General features: G+C 44.3%; 1 pseudogene; it reads right to left on the bottom strand.

Moving 5' to 3' along the window:
• Positions 1–1,894: 1,894 nt before the first annotated feature.
• On the bottom strand, positions 1,895–17,970 carry LOC136524474 (U-box domain-containing protein 4-like; annotated as a pseudogene).
• Between the last annotated feature and the right edge of the window lie 551 nt (positions 17,971–18,521).

Raw genomic sequence — 18,521 nt, 5'->3', positions numbered from 1 at the left:
AGAACTCTCATCTTCACTACAGAAATAGCAGGTGGGGCTCCCAGGCCACTTCCTTCTAATCATGTTATCTTTAGTTAGGATTGCATTATTCATGATAAGCCACAAGAAGATTTTGATTTTAGAGGGAATTTTCCCTTCCAAATCATTTTATGATAAGGCCCAACATCATTACTAGTCATGGTCTTGTATGTTGACTTAACACTAAAGTGACCATTAGCACCAAAGCGCCAGTGCACCACATCTTTCTCAGCATTCAGCTGAACATAAGCTACATCCCTCATTATGTGACCCCAGTTATGCCTAAGATCATCAACCAGCCATCTGGTAAAGGTCACCCCATTAGGATTCAGTTTCACCTGACACACTATTGCATCAGGTTGTTCACAGAGCTTGAACAGATCAGGAAAGAGTAAACATATAGGTTTATCATAAATCCAAGAGTATTTCCAGAAGAGGGTGGTATTCTTCCCATCTCCAATTTTCACTTGTCTACCATCTCTGATTTTTAGAAGATCAGACCACATGGCAGAATCGGTTTGCCTGTGATTCACCAGTGCACACCTGCTCCTCGCCGTCGTTTGTCTCATCCATGGCTTCGACCACACCGCTAGTCCTGACCATGGCCGTCCTCTACTTCGCGTCCGACACCGTCTCCGTCCAGTCCGCCGTCTCGGGCGGCCAGACCGTCCTGTCGAAACTCGAAAGGCGGAAGCTTTGAGCTCGGCTTCTTCCGCCCTGCCGGTGCCACTGCCACCACCACGTCCTCTCGCGGCAACTACTACGTGGGCATCTGGTGCAAGAAGAATAGCTATACTTTTATATAATAAATTTTATAAATAACATAACTTATTCACATAATTCTTTTGTTGTTCAACGTCTTTCAAAAAAGTTATACGGAGTACACAACTTATCCAACACATTTTTTGCATAATTTGTTTAAGATAAACTACTCAACCTAGAAAACTTTATTCATAGTATATAGAAGAAAAATAAATACAACTAAAAATAACAAAGTGTCGACATTTTTGGTGCGACAAAATTTCGTCTCACCTTCGTCCTGCCGGCCCATGCGATCCCACGCCACCCCCGCCCCCCGACCCTTTCCTTGGAAATTCGCCTCCAATCACGCTCGACATACCGTGGCCTCCATCACGCTCTTGGTCCCTCTCTCGCCCACGCTGCCGTCTCCTCTCCGTGCGCTGTCGACCTCGCTTGTCGTTCGTCGGATTGAGGTTGCCGCGACAAGCTCTGCCTCCTCTTCCTCCCTACCGTGCCGCCGCCGCCGCCGACGGAGCTCGACCTCGCTATTCGCAGTTCAAACGCACGGCGCCGACAGGTGGGACCTCCTCCCCGCGACTCCAAATCTCCGCTCCAAAACATTCCTTTCCAGTCGCGATATCTCCTCCCCACCGATCGCTAGAGGCCGCGCTGCCATCAGGAGTAGGCAGGCCGATCCCATCGCGCCGCCATTGCCTGCCGGCCTCGCTCCTCTGCCATCGCCGTCGCCCGGCAGCCTCACCGCGGCCTCCCTCGCAGTCAGCCAGGGCATCGACGGTTCCAGACGTCGTCCCCCCTGCTGCCTCCCCTCCCACGCCAAGGATGGATCCAGATGAGGCAGCCTGACTAGTGAGCAGACTGTCGACCGTCGCCCTCGGCTGATCCGGCGACGAGGCGGACTGGATAGGGTGGAGGCGCTCGCCCTCGGTGGATCCGGCGAGGAGGCATCCTAGCCTAGGTGGAGGCCGAGGGTTCAGGTGAGGAGGCACCATGGGCGGGGGCAGGTGAGGGTGAGCACCTTCTTCGTCGCTCCCCTGTCTCCGCACACGCCGACACGTCTCTCACGGTGCGGCAGTGGTGAGCTCGGCTACGGTACAGCAGCAGTAGTGGATGTCACTTAGTTGCATTCGGTGTGAACTCGTCCTCCTCTTCGGTTGAAGTGCTGGTCGCCAGCTAGCACCGTCATCGTCACCAGCTCTCGGTAATCATTCCCTTTATCTGTAGTGTTTGCTACTGCATCCTGCAAATTTTCTGGAAAATCATCACTACTTGCTTGGGGCAGGAGGTGTGCTATCACAGTTCGCAGGTGGGCAGATGCAGCTGGGTAGATGAGGTAGACCTTAAGAGCAGGTGTCATTGGTATAGTTGTGCATGTATCTAATATTCGAGGAAGGGATGACGTGCGGATACGACCGTACAGATATGTGGTGATGATGAATGAAAGGTATTTAGATTAAAAATTTTATCATTGCTCCATGTTATTAATTTTTTTATTATTTGATACTAATCAATTTTGTAACTCGTAGGTACCACTGAATCATAATAACCGTCAAGTATACACACATATGCCGTCACTTATCGGAATGGCGGTGAGCGACATTAGAGTTGCGCATTTTAGCTGGTCTTCATGTACAAATGAATAGAAAGAGAACTATTATATCACTGATGTCCTCATATGTATTAACTAAATAAAGTATTAGTTATTATATCTTTTTTTGCTCGTGCATGATAGGCAGAGTGACCACTACCGACGATTTCAGCGAATTGGTATTCAATCCTATTTGTAATCAGGCGCATGATTTTCAAAGCGAGATTCTTTTGGGGTAATTCGTTGATTTAATTTATAGACTACAACACTGACCCAAAAGTTTTTTATTTGTTTATAGGCCTACGCAACCGTCTGCTTGTTGATGAAGCCAGATGTCGTCGAGTTCAAGAATTTGCTAAGGACACCGTGTCATGTCTCATAGATTTAGAGAACTAAATAATATTGAAATTATTTACACGCTTGTGACATGCACTTTGAATAGATGATGAACATGAATTTAGTTTAATATAATAGTCATTTTGTGCATTTTCATTGGTCAAACAGGTTCAAAATAGGTGAATTGAGCAATGTTTGTCTGACATATTTGATTGCTTCATTTAGTTTGTAATATCGGAGACTTCTTGTCGATATAAAACATTATTTTAGCCGTGTAACAGAAAGATCTATATAGTAGAGTTTGTGAGCCTGCGGTGTCGTGCTCCTGGTGACTGTTAATTTCACAAACTTTGCTTTTTAGAATTAAATGTCAATTTAATGTCTTACAGTATTATTATCTTATCGTGCGATCTATGTGTTTTTAGTACAAAAATTTAGTTGTCCTATAACAACGTATGGACATGCTACCTAGTAAAAATAAGAAAGAAGAGAAATAAGAGCAGAGAAACGGGACGGGCCTATCAGATTGGATACCACGGCCGTGGAATCATTGTAGAAAAGTTTTGTTTCAAAGGTAATGTAGAAAAGTTATCAGGATAATTTGTCTGTAAAATTGTATCAAAAATATATTGAAAAGTTATGATTAGAAGTTACAGACTTACAATGATAGGCTATGCCCTGTAAAATGCTATGGACAAAAGTTATGAATATAACTGTATAACTTTCCAAATTAAATAGAGGTGGAAATGGAACCAATTGTTTTCAAAAGGGAGGGTCTACTTAGCAATAGTGTTTTTTGAGATTCTGACACTCGGTTGTTGGGCCAGGCACAAACACCCCATAAGACAGACTACCGCAAAGTGAGTGTTACAGCAACCATAAACGCACGATTTTGCAACCATAAACACTCGATTATCATGACCGTAGAATCCAGATCAAATGAACCAAATAAAACTTATAAAAATAATGCAAAAATATTAAATAAACAAACCAAAAAATATTCGAATTATTCTATGAAAAATAAATTGGAAGTTTTCAAATGGGAACCAAATAAAACATACAGAAAATAAAAAAAACTAAAAAAATCAAATAATAGTTCGAGTAATTGTGACTATTTTCATACGAACAATCAATTTAAACCAATTAAACACACAACATATACTAAACAGGAATATTTATTATGGTGAAATAAAATGTACTTTCCCGTCTAGAAATGTACTAAACCGCACCTTTCTCTTCGACAAATTCAGTGCTACTTGTGTTGCGTACCTTGTGCTTGGCACGGGCACAGCCGGACTGCGATAGCGCGACAAGTGGCGGGATGGCACCCTCGCGTACAAGAAACGCACAGTTATGCGGGGAATCTGTAACACCTCTGGTGTTTTGACCTAGCACTAACATTTGACATGTCATCATATGCATTGCAAAGCATTTATAAAATAGAAAATTTTGAATGCATTCACTAATAAGCTTTATTTCATAATGTTGTTATTTCATGTGATGCGATTCAAAACCCTAAATAAAGATCATGACTACAAGGGTCAAAATTCATGTGATCGTGTGAGGTCATGTGTCATTTGACTCAAATAACCCTAATGGGCCATGTTACTGGTCAAAAATCAAAATTTAAGTAAAAGGAAGACAAATCAAATTTGAATTCAAATTCATTTTATAAAAGTCCTTTTTGCCCCTTTTGACTAATTCAAAATCCATGTGGAATTTGGGGTTGAGGCAAAAAGCAAAGTTGGAGATTATTTTATGTAGACCAACTTTGGTATTCAAAGTTTTTCAAGTTTACATATAAAATTTGGAGTAATTTTGAAATGATTCAAATGCTCAAATGCATCCTAAATTCAAATTTCAAAATGGAGGCAGAATTTGAAAATGTTCCTAGAAGCAAAGTTGTAGAGTTTGAAAAATTGAACAACTTTCATTTTTGGAGATTTTCAACATCTTTAGAAAATTTGTGAGTAATTTGAAAAATGGACGCAGTGGCAGTTCTGTAAATATTTCAAAAATCGAAATCCACCTCTCTGCTTGCCGCCGGCGCCACGCGGATGTCGCCGCCGATCAGATTTCGCCACTTCCTCGCGCCTTGACACGCAGCTGGTGCCGTGGTGGGTCCGTCCGTGCGCTGTTGTCATCGGGCAGTCCCTTCCTGGCTATAAATAGCAGCCGTCGCCGTCGTCGTTCCTGTTTTTCTCCTCTGCTCTGCTTCGCCGCCAGCTAGCTCCGCCGCTCGCCGTAGCCACCGTCGAGCAGTCTCCGTCGTGCCCAGCTACGCCAAAGCGATCGCCTCAGTCTTGCGCTTCTCTACGACTTGCTCACGCCGCTTGAGTTGGCCGGAGTCGCCCGGCGCAACTGCTTCTTCCCCGAGCCCGGCCGGAGCTCTGCCACCATCACCTCGACGTGGCCAGGCCATTCCAGACCATCTCCGCCTTCATGAAGCCCACCGGTGTGACCATGGTGAGCTACTGAACATGATGTTCACTTCGCTTTCGACTCTACTGTAGTCTTGCCGGGGTTACGCCGTGAGCCGACGTGCTTGAGCCGCCATGGCCGGCGTGGAGTCTTCTCCGGTGCACCTTCTGCCATTCCAAGGACGGGGATATGTTTGTAGGAGTGTGTAGATCATTTGGGTGAGGTCTGCCTCGCTGGAGCGTCACCGTCGGCGCATTTTGGGGTCGACCAGTGAGGGCAGCGCCGCCGTGAGCTGTATGAGTCGCTGACAGGTGGGGTCAGCCTGTCAGTGAGAAGGAAGGAGAAGAACAGTGAAATTTTATATTTTCTGATTTTGAATAGTGCTGAATCTTTGGAAATTTGTAGAAAAATAATCATAGCTCCAAAAATTCTGAAATTTTGTGTGTAGCCCCTGTACATTCTCTAGTTTGGTTTAAAAATATGAAACTTGAAATTTGAATGTATTTTTAATGTTCAAATATTCAGTCCATTAATTAATAAATGCAATTTCCATGATTTTTGTAGGCCACTAAATAATTCCAAAAATTATGAAATTTATTTTGGTACACTAATTTGTCATGAGGAAGCTTACATAAAATTTTCAGGTCATTTGGAATAAGTTCATTTTTGGGCTTAATTCCAAATTAATTCAAAAATAAATAAAGGCAAACCCTAAGTGTTTGATTAGTGTTGGATCTTGTTTTGGTCACGTTTTGTGACTAGTAGGGTTTCAAGATCCATTTGGTCAAATTACATGTGTGGCTCTTGATGGTAGGATTACAAGTTGGTTTTGTTGGCTTGCAATTGTACCGTGCAGGAAAATCATTTGCGGGGTGTTTTTACATTTCATGTACCATGAAAGCATCATGTTTACATTATCATCATGTTAAAGCATATGTTATCGTTTCGTGTAGAACCCGAGAGTGAAACGATTCTAGTTGAGCAAGTTCTGGAAGAATCCCCGGTTGTCACGGGATTCGGTAATCGTGATACTGATCCGGAACCTAAGATCGTCAACGAAGGCAAGCCCCGGTTTAAGCATTAAACCATTACCTTGTTTACTTTGAAAAGTTTATCACCTATGTTACTTATTGCATTACCTACCTTGTTAATTGTTTACCATCCTTGAAGATGCTTTCATTTACAAAGGCGTATAATGCTTAGTATGCTTTATGATAGGCTTTCAAAATAAAAGTTTTGATACAATCAAAGATGGCATATTGGCCAAAGAAAGAAAGAAGGTAGAATGAACTAAAGACTAGTCGGGTGACTTACCTTGAATGTTGGGTAATGTTGTCGACTATGTCGCTTAAAGGCCACTCATTGTGGATCTTCTAAACGAGACACTTTGTAGTACTGGTCACATACTCTGGTAAGCCTACTTCAGCTAATCCGATACTAAGACGAATGCCCACGCACTGGGAGTGGAGAGATGGCGGGAGTAGCGTGTACCCTCGTGGCTAGAATTTGGCTGGATTTGAGGTGTGCTGTACTCTCGGGTGGCGTGGAGACGGCTTAGTATAGGAGGATCTGGTAGCGAGGTTGATATATGCAAGATTAAGTTCTACATATGTCATATGATAAGGAATCCCCAGCTGGGACTTGAATCAATTTGAATTGCCGGTGCTCCGCGGACATGGGGACTCGATTCATTACAGAAGCAATGCAGGACTAGTGAATTACTAAAATATGAGAAAAGGAATGGAATGAGAAGGAGAGGAACATGGGATATGAACACTTAGTTGAGATAATGAACTAAGAGGACATAGGGGTAAAAACTTGAAAATAGAATCAAGAATAGTAAGCTTTTGGCAAAGAACTTTTGAATCTTGCTACATCCTTACCTCGCCCCAACCCCTGCATCTCTAAAGTCTTACACCCCCATTACGTCGGGTTAGTCTTGTTGAGTACCTTTGTACTCAGGGTTTGTTAACCCTTGTTGCAGGCGAGTCGCATGCGCAGGCTTGTTTTGGTCCCTACTGCATGTCTGTGTTTGAAGTCAATGACGATGAGGAGTGATGAATGGCCTTTGGACAAGGCACTAGTTTGTTTGATAAATAAAGTTAATGTAATATTATCCCGCTGCTATGGTTGTATAACACTTATGGTATTGTAAGTTTGAAAACAACTAGTTTGTAACCTATGTTACCTTAAGACTTCCGCTATCTTTACTCTGATGTATATATTTGAATAAACTATTGTAATCTACAATGTCTATGATTGGGATCCTGTTTGAAAAGAGAATCATGGATGATTCGGGTTTCCCGAGGACACCCGACAGACCTTTTAAGTAGTTGGGAACTCGTGTACGCTATCAAAGGTCTGTTGAGACGATGATAGGTGCACGTGGGCCCGATTTCTCAGGAGGTTCTACCACAGCTGGTATCAGAGTAGTTCCCATCAAAGATCATTGTAGGTTCCTTTGGAAAACCTTCAAATTGATTTGGATCAAAGAAAGTAAACTTGATATTTTAAAGTTCAAACTTCTTTCTTCTTACCTTTGATCTAGTCTCAATCTTGTCTTATTTGAAAGGTTGTGGCGGATAATATGATTAGGTTTGTCCTATGTATTAAAAATCTAGTACTTATGATTATACAAATCTTTTGTACTTAGATTCGTAAGATCGATTCATGCATCATGCTTGAGCACCTTGCATAATAATTCCCCTTAATAGTGGTTGGGTAAGTAATGTCAATCCCATTCTTGCTAACCTCCATTATCCTCAAGCTATTCTTATAGTCCTACCTTAAATCCTACAGGCTATGGCAAAGACCAAGAAAACCACACGCAAGTCCACCGGACCTCATGGAGTCCCTCGTCATCAATTGGCACCAAGAAACCACGAGCTTGGTGAGGGAAGTTCCAAGAACCTAGGAGAGGAAGGATCTACAAGCAACCCCGCCAACGTCGAGAACCTTAACAAGGAGCTCAACACTCTTCGTCGAGCTCATGCCAAAGATCAAGAGGAGTTGGCGGAAATGCAAAGGGGCATCACCATGACCATGGAGCTATGGAATGAAGCCTGGACACGTGAGGATGCGGCCAATGAACGCGTCCATGAGTTGGAGTTCTACGTAGAAGACCTGGAGTTGGACAATGCCATTCTTCATGAGAATGTCCACCTGTTGTACGCTCAACTTCATCCTCCTCATGGGGATGGTGAAGTTACAGATGAAGAAATGATTGTAGATCCAGGAGAAGTCAAGAATGAAGAAGAGGAGGAGGATCCTAAGGAGTTAGTGTACTTCTCAGATGAAGATGAGGTTTCATCCGATATGGGCACGGATGCCGAAGACTGAGAGCTCGGAGTAGAAATAGTTCCTTTACTGCTTTCCTAGAAAACCAGGGTTGTCTTGTGGGATACAAGACATATAATATAAATAAGGACCCTTTGTAGCATGAAACCTTTTAAATGCTTTCAATAAAGAATAATGTAAGTAAATGTGTTTCTCTAACAGATGCCTCGTCCTATCACCCGAACTGGTGCTAGTGGTTCCCATGATGATGATGAGTGCCCAAATCCTCCACCAATGCCTTTGACTATGGCAGATGCCATAGCCGCACTCATCAACGCAACGGCAGAGAATGCTAGGCTGTTAAGGGAATTGACACAGAACCAGTAGGCACCATACCCTAATCGTGGCCGTCGTAATGGAAATGACGAGTCAACCTATGTGGATTTTACTGACACACGTCCGCCTGTGTTCTCTAAGGTAGACGAACCTTTAGAAGCTGACGATTGGCTTAGGACAATAGAACAAAAGTTCGAGCTGATTCACTGTACTGAGGTTCAGAAACCAAGGTTTGCGGCACAGCAACTCCGAGGAGCTGCTGGTGCCTGGTGGGCAAATTTGGTAGCAGTACGGCCCGCTGGTCACCAAATCAACTGGAGGGAGTTCAAGGATGCCTTCAGGGCACACTATATTCCAGACGGTGTGATGACCATGAAGTTAGAAGAGTTCTTGGCTCTTAAGCAAGGAGAGCACCTGGTGATGCATTATGTTGGGTGTTTCAACCACCTGTCGTAGTATGCTATTGAGTATGTGAATACGGACAGGAAGAAAAAGAATCATTTTCTTAGAGGCCTGAACACTAAACTTTAGACCATGATGGCAACTTGTGGTAACGCAACTTACCATGAGACAATCAACATTGCTATCGTTTCGGAGGAGAATTACCACCGACACAAGGTGGCAAAGAAAAAGAAAATATTTGCTTCCGGATCATCAAGTGGCAAGCGTCAGAAGATAATATACCATCCTCAGAATCATGGCCGTGCACCATTCTGCCCACAACAAGGCCAAAGCAAGCAACAGATCTTTATTCGCCCTGCAACTAATACGCCTTATACTCATCAAGCACCGCAGCAGCAAAATAATACAAATAATGCCAACCGCAATGCTACTCCCCAGAATCACAATTTTCCATGTTATAATTGTGGTAAACCCGGACACTTTTCCTGAGAATGTCCGTATCCTAGGAAGAATAATCTTGATGCACCCAAAGCCCCTGTTACTCAAGCTTAGAATCAGTACAAGGGCAATGCTCAGAATAATCAGAAGGGTCAGGTTGAGAAGAAAACTAGAAGGGTCTTCTATACTCAAGTGGAATCTATTCCAGAAGGAGAACCAGTAATGATGGGTATGTTTCCCATTGCTAAGCATCCTGCAATTACCTTATTTGATTCTGGTGCATCCCATACATTCATCAATCGTACATTTGTTGTGAAGCATGGGATAGCTATTGGGGAAACAAAAGAGCCCTATCATATACAGTCGCCCAAGGGACGAATCTATACAAGGGAGGTAGTTCAGCATGTACCTATTGATTTGGGAGGTTATGAGTTCCCTACCAATATGCTGATATTAAAGGATCAAGATATAGATGTGATCCTTGGTATGAACTGGTTAACTCAACATGGGGCTATCATAGATGTCCTGCGTAGAACCATAAGGGTAAATGCACCTGGCAGTAAAACCCAACTTCTCATCCAACTTCCCTTTCCTAAGAGTACAGTGGAAACAGTCGGTGCAACTATTGTTGAAGGAGCCAAGAAAATTTCAGTGGTATGTGAGTTTACGGATGTCTTTCCCGATGATCTGCCTGGTCTGCCACCAGACCGAGACGTAGAATTCAGAATTGATCTGAAACTAGGGACAGCACCAGTGTCCAGAAGAGCATATAGGATGCCACCCAAAGAGCTAGCAGAATTAAAAATGCAACTACAAGAGTTGTTAGACAAGGGTTTCATTCAACCCAGTTCATCACCTTGGGGATGCCCTGCTATTTTCATGAAGAAGAAGGACCAAACCTTAAGGTTATGTGTTGACTATCAGCCATTAAATGAAGTCACCATAAAGAACAAATACCCCTTACCCCGAATTGATTTGCTTTTTGATCAACTTGCAGGAGCTAAGGTATTCTTGAAGATAGACTTAAGATCAGGCTACCACCAAATTAAGATCAGACGTGAAGATGTGCCGAAGACATTCGTTTACTACCTGATATGGACTATATGAGTATCTAGTCATGTCTTTTGGGCTGACCAATGCCCCGGCTCATTTCATGTACCTAATGAACTCAGTTTTCATGCCCGAGTTAGATAAGTTTGTCATGGTGTTTATTGATGACATTCTTATCTACTCTAAGAGCAAAGAGGAACATGCGGAACATCTCCGTATTGTTCTACAAAGATTAAGAGATCACCAATTATATGCCAAATTCAGCAAATATGCATTTTGGTTGGAGGAAGTACAATTTCTGGGTCATGTACTATCTGCTGAAGGTATAGCTATTGATCCGAGCAAGGTAGAAGAAGTCCTTAACTAGAAAGCGCCTGCCACTGTTCATCAAGTTCGTAGTTTCTTAGGGTTGGCAGGGTATTATCGTCGGTTCATCGCTGACTTCTCCAGAATTGCGAAACCAATTACTGGATTGCTAAAAAATCAAACTAAGTTTGTGTGGTCAACAGAATGCGAGAAGGCCTTTCAGACATTGAAGAAGTTGCTAACAACTGCACCAGTATTAGCACAACCTGATATCGAGAGGCCATTTGATATCTATTGTGATGCATCTGGAATTGGTATTGGCTGTGTTCTTATGCAAGAAGGCAGAGTCATAGCATACGCTTCCAGACAACTCAAGAAGCATGAAGAACATTATCCCACCCATGATCTTGAATTAGCTGATGTTGTTCATTCACTCAAGATTTGGTGACATTATTTATTGGGCAATATATGTCATATCTATACGGATCACAAAAGTTTGAAATACATCTTCACTCAGTCAGAGTTGAATATGAGGCAAAAAAGATGGTTGGAACTTATTAAAGATTATGATTTAGAAGTGCACTATCATCCGGGCAAGGCTAATGTGGTTGCCGATGCCCTGAGTCGCAAGAGTCATTGTCATTGCCTAATTGTAGAACCTATGCAGCGAACATTGTGTCAAGAGATGGAGCATCTGGATTTACAAATCATAGAACAAGGTTCCCTGTCCAATATGGTAGTTGAGTCCACTATCAAAGATCAGATCATTGCTGCTCAACAGAAAAGTAAGGGCATAGCCCATATCAAGGACAAAGTCATATATGGAAAACCAACATATTTCAAGATTGATGAATCAGGTGTCGTATGGTTCAAGGATAGATTGGTAGTACCCAAAAATCTGGAGCTGTGAAAGCAGATTCTTGATGAAGCTCATTCTACAAGATACTCCATTCATCCGGGTAGCAACAAAATGTATCATGATCTGAGAAAGAGATATTGGTGGACCAAAATGAAAATAGAAATAGCTCAATATGTAGCCAAGTGTGATATTTGTCAGAGAGTCAAAACAGTTCATATGAAGACTGTAGGTCCATTACATTCTTTGCCCGTTCCATCTTGGAAGTGGGAAGATATTTGTATGGACTTCATCGTAGGATTGCCCAGGACATCTACAGGCTACAATTCAATATGGGTTATTATTGATCGTCTAACCAAGATAGCTCATTTCTTACCAGTCAGAGATAAATATCGAGCGGAGCAGTATGCAAAGCTTTATCTTGATAGAATCTTCAGTCTGCATGGGGCACCCAAGACCATTGTCTCTGATAGAGGGTCATTGTTCATATCCAAGTTTTGGAAAAGTCTACATGAGTCTTTGGGAACTAAACTTATCCATAGTTCTGCTTATCATCCGCAAACAGATGGATAGACTGAAAGGGTAAATCAAATTCTTGAAGATATGTTAAGAGCATGTGTTCTTTCTTTTGGTGCTAAATGGGATGAATGCCTTCCCTTAGCTGAATTCTTGTATAACAATAGCCATCAAGAGAGCATTAAAATGGCACCATTCGAAGCACTGTATGGCCGTAGGTGCCAAACACCTTTAAATTGGTCAGAAGCTGGACAGCGTTGGTTCTTTGGACCGGATGTGGTCAAGGAAGCTGAAGAGAAAGTTAAACTTATACAAGCTAATATGAAGATAGCTCAATCCCGATAGAAAAGCTATGCTGATAAGAGGAGACGACCGCTAGAATTCAAAGTGGGAGATTATGTCTACCTCAAGGTATCACCAATGAAAGGAGTTCATCATTTTGGGATTCGGGGAAAGTTGGCACCCTGTTATGTAGGTCCTTTTCAAATGCAACAACAATGTGGACCAGTCGCCTATCGCATCAAGCTACCAGATCACATGTCAGCTGTGCATGATATCTTTCATGTATCTCAGTTAAAGAAGTGTCTTCAAGTACCTGACCAAGAGATCGACTTTGGTGATGTAGAACTAGAACCTGATTTGACTTATGCTGAGTACCCCATTAGAGTCTTAGATCAGAAAGATCGAGTTACTCGAAGACATACAATCAAGTTCTACAAAGTACAATGGAATCAACACACTGAAGATGAAGCTACTTGGGAGTCCGAGGATTACTTAGAAGAGAACTTTCCTGACTTCTTCGCTTCTATCTAGTTGCAATATCTTGTCTATATTGTAACTTGTCTCGTTTGTCAACAGAATGGAAAACCCCCTCACTAGCCTTTTGAATAAAGTTATAATGTGTTAGCTTGACATATTTCCTTTTCCATTACTTAGCCTTGAGTTTTAAATCTCGGGACGAGATTTCTTTAAGGGGGAAGGGTTGTAACACCTCTGGTGTTTTGACCTAGCACTAACATTTGACATGTCATCATATGCATTGCAAAGCATTCATAAAGTAGAAAATTTTGAATGCATTCACTAATAAGCTTTATTTCATAATGTTGTTATTTCATGTGATGCGATTCACAACCCTAAATAAAGATCATGACTACAAGGGTCAAAATTCATGTGATCGTGTGAGGTCATGTGTCATTTGACTCAAATAACCCTAATGGGCCATGTTACTGGTCAAAAATCAAAATTTAAGTAAAAGGAAGACAAATCAAATTTGAATTCAAATTCATTTTATAAAAGTCCTTTTTGCCCCTTTTGATTAATTCAAAATCCATGCGGAATTTGGGGTTGAGGCAAAAAGCAAAGTTGGAGATTATTTTATGTAGACCAACTTTGGTATTCAAAGTTTTTCAAGTTTACATATAAAATTTGGAGTAATTTTGAAATGATTCAAATGCTCAAATGCACCCCAAATTCAAATTTCAAAATGGAGGTAGAATTTGAAAATGTTCCTAGAAGCAAAGTTGTAGAGTTTGAAAAATTGAACAACTTTCATTTTTGGAGATTTTCAACTTCTTTAGAAAATTTGTGAGTAATTTGAAAAATGGATGCAGTGGTAGTTCTGTAAATATTTCAAAAATCGAAATCCACCTCTCTGCTTGCCGCCGGCGCCACGCGGATGTCGCCGTCGATCAGATTTCGCCGCTTCCTCATGCCTTGACACACAGCTGGTGCCATGGCGGGTTCGTCCGTGCGCTGTCGTCACCGGGCAGTCCCTTCCTGGCTATAAATAGCAGCCGCCGCCGTCGTCGTTCCCGTTTTTCTCCTCTGCTCTGCTTCGCCGCCAGCTAGCTCCATCGCTCGCCGTAGCCACCGTTGAGCAGTCTCCGTCGTGCCTAGCTACGCCAAAGCGATCGCCTCAGTCTTGCGCTTCTCTACGACTTGCTCACGCCGCTTGAGTTGGCCGGAGTCGCCCGGCGCAACTGCTTCTTCCCCGAGCCCGGCCGAAGCTCCGTCACCATCGCCTCGACGTGGCCAGGCCATTCTAGACCATCTCCGCCTTCACAAAGCCCACCGGTGTGACCGTGGTGAGCTAGTGAACGTGATGTTCACTTCACTTTTGACTCTACCGCAGTCTTGCCGGGGTTACGTCGTGAGCCGACGTGCTCGAGCCGCCATGGCCGGCGTGGAGTCTTCTCCGGTGCACCTTCTGCCATTCCAAGGACGGGGATAGGTTCGTAGGAGTGTGTAGATCATTTGGGTGAGGTCTGCCTCGCCGGAGCGTCACCGTCGACGCATTTTGCGGCCGGCCAGTGAGGGCAGCGCCGCCGTGAGCTGTATGAGTCGCTGACGGGTGGGGTCAGCCTGTCAGTGAGAAGGAAGGAGAAGAACAGTGAAATTTTGTATTTTCTGATTTTGAATAGTGCTAAATCTTTGGAAATTTGTAGAAAAATAATCATAGCTCTCAAAATTCTGAAATTTTGTGTGTAGCCCCTGTACATGCTCTAGTTTGGTTTAAAAATATGAAACTTGAAATTTGAATGTATTTTTAATGTTCAAATATTCAGTCCATTAATTAATAAATGCAATTTCCATGATTTTTGTAGGCCACTAAATAATTCCAAAAATTATGAAATTTATTTTGGTAAACTAATTTGTCATGAGGAAGCTTACATAAAATTTTTTGGTCATTTGGAACAAGTTCATTTTTGGGCTTAATTCCAAATTAATTCAAAAATAAATAAAGGCAAACCCTAAGTGTTTGATTAGTGTTGGATCTTGTTTTGGTCATGTTTTGTGGCAAGTAGGGTTTCAAGATCCATTTGGTCAAATTACATGTGTGGTTCTTGACGGTAGGATTACAAGTTGGTTTTGTTGGCTTGCAATTGTATCGTGCAGGAAAATCATTTGCGGGGTGTTTTTACATTTCATGTACCATGAAAGCATCATGTTTACATTATCATCATGTTAAAGCATATGTTATTGTTTCGTGTAGAACCCGAGAGTGAAACAATTCTAGTTGAGCAAGTTCTAGAAGAATCCCCGGTTGTCACGGGATTCGGTAATCGTGATACTGATCCAGAACCTGAGATCATCAACGAAGGCAAGCCCCAGTTTAAGCATTAAACCATTACCTTGTTTACTTTGAAAAGTTTATCACCTATGTTACTTATTGCATTAAGTTGATTAATTCAAATGTTACCTACTTGATGCATTACCTACCTTGTTAATTGTTTACCATCCTTGAAGATGCTTTCATTTACAAAGGCGTAGAATGCTTAGTATGCTTTATGATAGGCTTTCAAAATAAAAGTTTTGATATAATCAAAGATGGCATACTGGCCAAAGAAAGAAAGAAGGTAGAATGAACTAAAGACTAGTCGGGTGACTTACCTTGAATGTTGGGTAATGTTGTCGACTATGTCGCTTAAAGGCCACTCATTGTGGATCTTCTGAACGAGACACTTTGTAGTACTGGTCACATACTCCAGTAAGCCTACTTTGGCTAATCCGATACTAAGACGAATGCCCACGCATTGGGAGTGGAGAGATGGCAGGAGTAGTGTGTACCCTCGTGGCTGGAATTTGGCCGGATTTGAGGTGTGCTGTACTCTCGGGTGGCGTGGAGATGGCTTAGTATAGGAGGATCTGGTAGCGAGGTTGATATATGTAAGATTAAGTTCTACATATGTCGTGTGATAAGGAATCCCCAGCTGGGACTTGAATCAATTCGAATTGCCGGTGCTCCGCGGACATGGGGACTCGATTCATTATAGAAGCAATGCAGGACTGGTGAATTACTAAAATATGAGAAAAGGAATGGAATGAGAAGGAGTGGAACATGGGATATGAACACTTAGTTGAGATAATGAACTAAGAGGACATAGGGGTAAAAACTTGAAAATAGGATCAAGAATAGTAAGCTTTTGGTAAAGAACTTTTGAATCTTGCTACATCCTTACCTCGCCCCAACCCCTGCATCTCTAAAGTCTTACACCCCCATTACGTCGGGTTAGTCTTGTTGAGTACCTTTGTACTCAGGGTTTGTTAACCCTTGTTGCAGGTGAGTCGCATGCGCAAGCTTATTTTGGTCCCTGCTGCATGTCTGTGTTTGAAGTCAATGACGATGAGGAGTGATGAATGGCCTTTGGACAAGGCACTAGTTTGTTTAATAAATAAAGTTAATGTAATATTATCCCGCTACTATGGTTATATAACACTTATGGCATTGTAAGTTTGAAAACAACTGGTTTGTAACCTATGTTACCTTAAGACTTCCGCTATCTTTACTCTGATGTATATATTTGAATAAACTGTTGTAATCTGCAATGTCTGTGATTGGGATCCTATTTGAAAAGAGAATCGTGGATGATTTGGGTTTCCCGAGGACACCCGATAGACCTTTTAAGTAGTTGGGAACTCGTGTACGCTATCAAAGGTCTGTTGAGACGATGATAGGTGCATGTGGGCCCGATTTCTCAGGAGGTTCTGCCATAGAATCGGAGCACATCTACAGCAGCGCTGCCACGGCTAACTCCTTCTCCTTGGCAGGGCCGTCCTCGATGACCCAAACCATCGCGGGGATCCCGCCAGCCTCCACCATGGCTTCGCGGCCGTCGGCGATGCCCGCGAGGCTCCCTAGAACCATCATTGCCTTCTCGCACGTGCCGTTGCCCCGCTGGCCGATGAGGTGCACGAGTGGCACGACGGCGCGATCCTTGTTCCTACGCGTGGAGCAGAGGCGATAGAGCGTGGTGAGCGTGTCCTTCTTACCGTGCGTGGAGCCCGCGGAGAGCAGCGCCACGAGCGGTGGGATGGCGCCGTGGGTCCCAATGGTGGCACGATTCTCCTCAATGCCTGAGAGGCTGAGCAGCGCGCACGCGGCATTCTGCTTGGCCGGCGCCGTGCCGGTGCGCAGCGCGTAGACGAGCGGCTTGATGGCGCTCGCCACCGTGATGGCGGAGCGGTTCTGCTCCTCGAGGGAGAGGTTGAGCAGCGTGGTGACCGCGCTCTCCTGCGCCACGGGGTCGGGGGTCCGCAGCAGCGGCACGAGCGCCGGGATGGCTTCCGACACGCTGATCAGCTCGCGGATGTCGGACCGGTGCTTCACCAGCAGACGTATCCTGGCCGCGGCACGCGTCCGGCCCGGCGTTAGGCCCCAGCGCCTGCACGCACGCCAGCACGAACGGCTCCACGCGCTCCAGCGGCGCCGCGTCCGCCGACAGATCCATGGACTCAAGGTCGTTCAGATCCACGGCGGCGGCGGCCGACGCGTCGGATCTTGGCGGCGCCGCGCCCGTAGCAGCGGCGAGGCGCTCGAGCTCCCCGGAGATGTCGGAGTTGAAGCTGGAGTAGTCGGAGAAGTCCCGCAGGTCGAGCAGCTCCGTGGTGGCGGCGTTGATGGCGGAGGACGACTTGGCGACAGCCGCCGGGTGCACCGGGCTCACGGAGGTCGAAGTCGATGACAGAGTCGGTGAGGTTCTCAATGTCCGAGTCGCCCGCGTCGGCACCGCCATCGTGCGGGGCTGGGGACGTGGACCCCGGGGAGGAGTCCGGCTGCAGCAGCACGGAGCGGATGGTGCGCATGGAGTGGCCCTGGCGGCGCTGTGGCCGCGCAGGGGCTCTGCCCCGCCGAGGGCGAGGGGATCTGGGAGCCAGCGAGCGAGACCATGGCGGGCGAGCGGGAGGGGTGGCGAGTGGTGGTGATGTTGGGTAGGGGAGGGGAGGGTGCGGAGTAGAGGTTGTGGGACGCTGTACTGGTGTGCGTATACGTGTACGGTCGCCGCCGATGCTATTGTGTAGTCTAGGGCCGCCGTGATCTGTGGCACGGCAGGTCCGTCGCGCCGTGATCTGTGGCGCGGCAGAGCTAGGCCACGTCACCGGTCGCTGCCACGGTGACAACCTGGCCACACTTCCATGTATAACGCGGTACAGTGATTTGGCCGTGCCATATCAGCAGACGCATCTAAAAATGTTATATTTGAAGAAAAAAGTGTCAGTTTTAAAAATAATTAAAAAAATTTGTTAAAAATAATAAAAAAATCGCTGCCACAACCTACGAGTAGAGAGAGAGAGAGGATGCATGCTGCTGCACAACTAAAGAGAGATATGCATGCTGCGCAAGCTCTTGCATCCAGCCACGTCAGAGCAACATTAATAATATAGCTTATTGTTGGTAGTATGGAAATTTACAACTAATTTATCAGCCCACTTATATAATAG

This window comes from Miscanthus floridulus, chromosome 18 (assembly GCF_019320115.1).
Source record: "Miscanthus floridulus cultivar M001 chromosome 18, ASM1932011v1, whole genome shotgun sequence".
Lineage (NCBI taxonomy): Eukaryota > Viridiplantae > Streptophyta > Magnoliopsida > Poales > Poaceae > Miscanthus > Miscanthus floridulus.
Note: the sequence above shows the minus strand (reverse complement) of the source record. Positions and strands in the feature narration are given on the sequence as shown.